The sequence below is a fragment of the Macaca mulatta genome, chromosome 15, assembly GCF_049350105.2.
Source record: "Macaca mulatta isolate MMU2019108-1 chromosome 15, T2T-MMU8v2.0, whole genome shotgun sequence".
NCBI lineage: Eukaryota > Metazoa > Chordata > Mammalia > Primates > Cercopithecidae > Macaca > Macaca mulatta.
Window position 1 is genome coordinate 119,856,818 of NC_133420.1, and position 7,781 is coordinate 119,864,598.

Sequence of the window (7,781 nt, forward strand, 5' to 3'; positions counted from 1 at the left end):
GAAATGTGACCCTCGGTGTTGGAGGTTTGGCCTGGTAGGAGGTGACTGAATCATGGGGGTGGATCCCTCATGAATGGCTTAGCACCATTCCCTTGGTGATGAGTGAGTTCTCGCGCTGAGCTTACATGAGATTTGCTTGGATAAAAGAATGTGGCAGCCTGGTGCGGTGTAATCCCAGCACTGTAATCCCAGCACTTTGGGAGGCCAAGGTGGGCGGATCACCTGAGGTCAGGAATTTGAGTTCAGCCTGGCCAACAGGTGAAACCCTATCTCTACTAAAAATACCAAAACTAGCTGGTCATGGTGGCAGGTGCCTGTAATCCCAGCTACTCTGAGGGCTGAGGCAGGAGAATCGCTTGAACCCGGGAGGAGGAGGTTGCAGTGAGCCGAGATCACTCCATTGCATTCCAGACTGGGCAACAAGAGTGAGACTTTGTCTCAAACAAAATAAAAATAAATAAAACGAAATAAAATAAATAAAATTAAATTAAAAATGTGGCACCTCCCCTCTCACTCTCTTTATTGCTTCTGTTCACACCACGTGACACTCCTGCTGCCCCTTCACCTCCTGCCACAATTGAGGCCCTCACCAGAAGCCAAGCAGATGCCAGTACCATACTTCCTGTACAGTCTGCAGAACCATAAGCCAATTCAACCTCTTTTCTTTATAAATTACCCTCTGGCATTCCTTCATAGCAATGCAAGAACAGACGGATACAAGGGGCTTGAGAGAGGGTCACACAGTCAGGTTTGCCTTTTATGGAGACCACTTTGATAGTGACCTGCGGTGGCTTTAGGAAGTTGAGAGGAGTGGGAGATAACGGGACAAGTTAAAAAAGAACAAGGGCTTGAATAAAAGCAAGAGCAGTGGGGCTGGAAAGAGAGGGATGGATTCAATATAGCTGGGAAGGTAAAGGATCTGTCTCTGTGATGAGGAAGTGTGAGGGAGAGCGAGGCTGGGTAGACTGTCTGCAGCCAGAATTTGAGACAGAGTTTGGAATGCAAGATGATTATTAGGGACCAAGCTCCATGGAAAGCAGGGGAGGTTGCAGGATGGAGCAGAGGCAGAAGTGAGTTGTGACCCAGGCCCCACACACCTCGGTCCTGCCGAGAGTTCTGGAGAAAGAGTGCCATTCACAGAGAGTATCCCCTGGCCTGCAGGGCTCCTCATTCACTCCCACACACTCCCTCACTCTCCCCCATTCATCTCCTTACTGTGGGCTGCCCAGGGAGGAACAGCCTCCAGCAGGTGGCACTCTGCTGCTGAGCACCCCCAGAAAAAGTTGATATAAAGGCTGTGGGCCCATGGCACCCCGAAGCCCAGCCTCTCCCAAAGACAGGAATGCTAAGCAAAGCCCATGTTTCTAACTTGGACCATTGGGTTGAGTTGAGTGTTACCCATGAGGATGAGGAGCATCCCCATGACAGGCAGGTCACAGGGAAAGGCAAGGACTGGGCTTTGAACGTGTGTGAGGGGTGGGGATCTTCCATGCAGAGATGGCCAGAGCTGAAAAGCAGTCAGGGCTGGAAGTGGAAACTTGCAAATGCCAGATTTCCCAGATGGGAGCTAAGAAAAAAAAAAATGGCCAGAAATTGGAGGATAAATATGGAAACCTGGTTTGATGAATGTCATGGAAGAGAGTTTCAAGAGAAAAACCAGTGATAGTTAACAAGTGCAGTGATGACAGTCATAACCACCTTGACTGAGTGTCCCTAGGCACCAATGCATGCCTGCTATAGATAGATGGTTTTCAGCCTGTTTTGAATGAAAAGAAACCAAGGATCAGAGGAGTTACAAAATGTGCCAGAGCCACACTGGGTGAATGATATGGTTTGGATTTGTGTCCCTGCCTAAATCTCAGATTGAATTGTAATCCCCAGTATTGGAGGTGGTGCCTAATGGAAGGTAACTGGATCATGGGGGCAGTTTCTAATGGTTTAGCTGTCCCCTAGTGCTGTCTCATAATAGGATTCTCACAAGATCTGGTTGTTTAAAAGTATGCAGCACCTCTCCCTTTGCTCTCTCTTCATTCTGCCCCTGCCATGTAGATATGCCTGCTTCCCCTTCCCCTTCCGCCATGATTGTAAGTTTCCTGAGGCCTCCCCAGCCATGCTTCCCATACAACCTGTAGAACTGTCAGCCAATTAAACCTTTTTTCTTTATAAATTACCCAGTTTCTGGTATTTCTTTACAGCAGCATGAGAACAGACTAATACAGTGAGGAACTGACAGAATAGTCTTACTCCAAAGCCACGTTCATGACCCAGCATCACCCTGATTCAGACAGCTTGTGTAAGGTACCTGCTGAGACCCATCCTCAGCAGGAGGCAATCAGCCATTTCCAGACATCTTAGCAACGGGGATGGAGCGGTTTCTACTTAGGTAACAGGATGGTGCCAGCTGAATGAGACCAGAAATGAATGAAAAGATCATACTTTCCAGAAGATGGAATGAAATGAAAGGTAGGACATAGGGCAGTAGCCAGCAGTAGAGCAGAGACTACAAAGCAGGGGATGGAAGAGTTAGGAGTGTGTTTAGGGGCAGGGAGCAAAGCAGAGTGGGAGAAATCAATGCAGGAAGGAAACAGGTCAAGAGCGTGGGTAGCTCTTGCCCTGTGGGGATGGTGGGATATCTTATCCTCTGGAGGGAGGGAGGACTTGATGAGCAGATCATTCAGGGTCCCAAGTAGAAAACAGGAGTCCCTCCCCTCTGAAGTGGTTCAAAGGCAGAAACTTTAATATAAGAGACATAAAGATGGGGTTAACATAGCCCAAAAGGATGGTGATATACCAGGGATTCACAAGACTCAGAAGCTGTCTCCACCTCTAGAACCAAAGCAACGGAAAGGAAATTGAGCCAGTAGAATTCCAGCTGGAACTTTGAAGTGGAGGGTGTCAGGGGCAGCTGAAGTTTCAGAGGGCAAAAGTTACGGACAAAGAGGAGGCCAGAGAGAGGAAATAACCAGCCTGTCTCCTTCCCCACTCTTCTCTCCTGTTGGTGCCTCCCATTGGCCACACCCATGGGAAGCCAGAGGTCCAGGGAGCTTGTGATGGGACCATGGGAAGAGGCAGCCCCCAGGCACAGAGCAGACTGGAAGGCTGAGGGGAAGTACATGCTGAGTGTGCTTGAACGTCAATTTGCCTGTGGCCATGGTAGGAAACTCAAGGCTTTTATGTCTGATTTGGATGTTACACTTGATTTTCACCATAAATAAAAGGCAGGGCTGTACTTAAAAAGTGAGAGGATTTCATTTCTGTAAGGCATTTGAGTTGCGGTTAAAGGTACAGAATGGCTGCAGAGGAGGGCGAAGGGTGCTGCCAATGCGTCAGGATGAGCAAGGGATTGCTGCATGGCACCATGAACCAGCCATGGAGAGCCCAGATATGGGCATCCATCTGCCTGTGTATGAAATGGAAGACAGTGAATCGTTAGCTAGAGGGTCCATTCCAGGATGAAGGCACAGGAGGGAGACCATGGAGGACACAGCCAGCAGGAGTCAGGAATGGATGTGGAGTGGAGGATAGGATGGCCCCTGAAGGAGGATCAAATGCTAGTGCTCTTGAGGCCCTGGAAAGACTGCAACCTGGGGCCTTGGGGTGCACGTCACAGGTGCATGGGAGCAGGTCCCTAACGGTGCCTTTTGAAGTGTCGGTGGGGAGAAGGACAAGCCTCACCACAGTGTTGGGGGGTGGGGAGTCCCAGTTTTGTTGAAGCCAGAGACTGGGGTCACCCTGGGAGGAGGCTAAAACAGAAGAGAGCTTCTCCAGGACAATGTGAGAAGGGTGAGATGGCTGGGCACTCAGGGAAGAGCAAATGAGGGCACAACTTATTTAGAAGACAGAAGAGCCACACCTCATATTGACAGTAGAGGGAGGGGTTCCCAGGCAGAGGGAAAGACGCACTCTTTGCAGGGACCCTCAGGTAACCACATGCCCATTCCCCGCTGTGAGAGTGGGGAGCAGGACTGGATGTAGGAATACCTGTGGTTAAGAATACTCTGGAACAGGGCTCCCAACAGCGGAACGCAGTGCTTCAGCACCGAGGAGAGCTCCTTACAACTGGAGGCCAGGGCCTGGCTCCCTGTCCTCAGAGAAGGACCTTGAACCTCCATCAGCTCCAAGGATGGGTCAGAGCGCTGACTCACCAGTCCCTAGTGCCCTTCATATTCTGTATTTCTAAGGTTCCAATGATCTAAGTTCCAAATTATCTTCCCTCCCTCCAAGCAGCTTCAACTCCCTACACATATGTGAGAGTTGGGGTGGAGGCCACAGTTCCTCAAAGGCTACTGCTCACTGGGCCTGGCACCATACTGAGCACTTCCTGTGGGTCCATTGTTCCTCATGACTCTACCATGACAGTCCTATTATCACCCCATTTTACAGATGAGAACAATGAGGCCAGTAGAAGCCAGGTGACTTTCTAGGGTGACAGGGCTAGCCGGCAACAGAGCAGGGAGTCACACCAAAGCCAGCCTGACCCAGTGCTCTCACAAAAATAATCACACAAAGAGGGTCCTCATTCCAGCTCTGTCACTGCTCAGTTCCCACCCTTACAGAGGGAGGAAAAAAAGAAACACAGCCTACCACTGCCTTACACTGTTGCCATGGTTATCAGACAGCAGAACACAAGAGCCACGTGGGCCCAGCATGAGGTATTTTTATTATTATTGGGGAAAGATTGACATGTCACTGCCTACCTTTTTACTGTAAAGTAATAATTTATAATTGTATACATGTACAGGCCACAAAGAGATGTTATGATTTATGAATACAATGTAGAATATTTCAATCAAGTTAGACAACATATCCACTACCTCAAATATTTAACATTTAAGTCACTGCCTACTTCACATACAGAAAAGGGACAAAGTAAATCTTGGGAAAAGTCCATCCCCAGGCCCATGCTGGCCTAGTTAGGGGAGATACAAGAGGAGAGGAAGAAAACAGAAACACTGTAAAGCAGACAATACTAGGAAATCAATTCTTGTTTCAGAAGGGAGAATCCCAAGGGACAATTCCTCAGAAAAAGAAGAGAGAATTGCAAGAATTTGCACTATACGGTATAGCTAGCACTATATTTGAGCACTGTGTGCTCAAAAATAGTTGCTAGATTGAAATATGTAAGAACCTTATTTCATTTGTAAAACAATAAATTACAGCTTTTCCTGAAGAAGAACTGCTTCATTTAGAAAAATTTAAACGAGACTCTGTATTCCTTTCAGTTCCTTGACTATCTGCATATCTAGTTTTATGTAGAAACAATTTACTCTTCCTCATTTTCCCTCTAAAAGATCTACTTTTAGAGACTTTTTGTCATATAATATAATCTCCACAAGTATATTTCACAGCTGAATAATAGTCCATGGCGTCAAGACATGATCATTCCCTTAGACACTCTGCTATCACTGCACACTTAGTTGTTTCTAACTTACCAACACTGCAAATGTTGACATAAAAGAGAGCCTTTGCACATGCAGCTTGTTTTATATCCACTGAATTATTTCTGAACCTAATTCACAAGGAAATGAACATTTCTACAACTCTTGATTGATGTTGCTAAATGTTTTGTCAGTTTTCACCACTGGCAATAATCACTAGGAGCATATTAATTTTCCTGCAACCTCAGCAGCTTTGGTTTTTGCTATCTTTGCTGTCTTCATAGTTGCAAATGGTGCTTCATACTGAGTAGTTGTAGTATGGTTATTCAAGAATTTGTGGCTTCTGATTGGTGGAAGGAATGACAACTTTCTGACTACATTCTGACTGGTTGGCTCCAAACAAAAAGTGCTGAGATTTACCAGACCTCAGTGGGAGGCAGTCTGCCTGTGCACTTGAACCTTGTTTAACTTAACCTACATGTTCCATCAACAAATGGCCCTGCAGTTTGAGGCTTCAGTGAGCTATGATTGCCCCACTGCCCCCTAGCTTGGGTGACAGAGTGACAGCCTGCCTCTAAGTATATGCATATATTTATATATTATATACATGAATAAATATATTAATTTATAATTATATAATCATATTAATTTATAATTATATAATATATATTTTTAATTATTTTAAATACAAAAAAATGTTTAGTGGCCTGCTGTAAACTTGAGTCTCAGTTCTGGAGGCACAGTAATGTTTAAGCTACTTTTAATTAGATCATTTCTGCTAGACTCTGTGTGAGTTCTCCCTATAGTTGTCAAATGTTTACCATTTTTATCTTTCTTGATAAATATTTTTGCACATAATTATGTATAATAGTTATATTCTGTGATACAATTTATACATATCATATAAGATGCTATGAATTAAGACATATACATAATTATATATCCTTACATATAACCTATATTGTATATTTATGTAAATTAATTATATGTATTATTTTAATTTCATGTGGTTAATTTATGTGCATAATTATATATTAATATGCATAGAAAACCTACATTGGTACAATATTTACATATGTTCTATTTGTCTTTCATATGAGAATCAGTAACAGTGACATAGGGGCGTCAGTCTGTAGATAGCAGACACTCCAGAAAGGCCTTCCCTACCTGAAGAACTTAGAGAGGCGGAGACCACCAAGACTTTGTGTTTCCCACCACAAGCCATGAGCAGCCATTCCATGTTCTGTGGTTCTCAAACCTAAGCAAGCTTCCAAATGCTCCAGCAGGCTCTTTACCCACAGACCGCTGGTCCCACCCCAGGGTTCCTGACTCAGTAGGTATGGGTGGCTCCCAGGTGATGGTAGTGACACTCAGTTGATTCCCACCTAAACAAGGCCTTCTGACTGCTCAGTCACTGTGCAGTAATTCCAAACTGAAAACAAAATTTCTGGACACATTCCAAGCACAGGATAAAACAGACTGAACATTGCCTGCCCAGAATCTGGGGAACAGCAAGATGGTCAGCCTTGAGAAGGCTAGCAAGACAAAATCCTAGTGGAGCTGCTGACACGGCAGGTTCATGGAGCTCAGGAGAACCCTGTGACGAAAAGTCCCTCTGCAACAGAGTTCCCAGCCCTGGCCACATCCTAATTTAAAAAGTCAAGAATTTAAACCAAGAACCCCTTAAAATAATAGGAATAGCCAAAAATATCTTCCAGGTACTCTTCTAAGTACTTTAAATGTGTTTTCATCTAATGATATAGCTATTATCATTACCCCTGTTTCACAGATAAGAAAACTGAGGCATGGGGCAGCTAAGTAACCTGCCAAGGTCACAGCCAGTTAAGGCTATAGCCAGGACTCAACTCCAGCCACTCTGACTCCAGGCTGAGCTGTGAATGACTGACCTCTGTAGCTTTAGGAGTGAGCAACATCGGGTACTTGGGAAATGAGTGCAAAAGCAGGGGAGGTGCTAAAATGAGGAGGCTTGATGGAAGCCTTTTTAATAAGCAGTTTGATCTCCCCAGTCCCCTTCCCACTCTACACATCCAGGCCATAGATGACCACCAGTATGATTCCTTTTATTTCTATGAAATGTTTAGACAAGTCAAACCTATTGAGACAGAAAGCAGATCAGTATAATACCTGAGACTTGGGTCGGGGCAGGATTAGGAACTGATGACAAAGGGGTACAGGGGAGCTTTTGTGGTGACGGATACATTTTAGAACTGGATTGTGGTGGTGGTTTTATAATCCTGTAAGTTTACTAAGATATTGAATTGTACACTTTAAATGAGGGAATTTTATAGCATGTAACCCATGCATGATAAAAACCTGTTTTAAGAAAACGTGTGTAGAAATACATTTATAAAAAAAAATAGAAACTAATATGTTACTTTATAT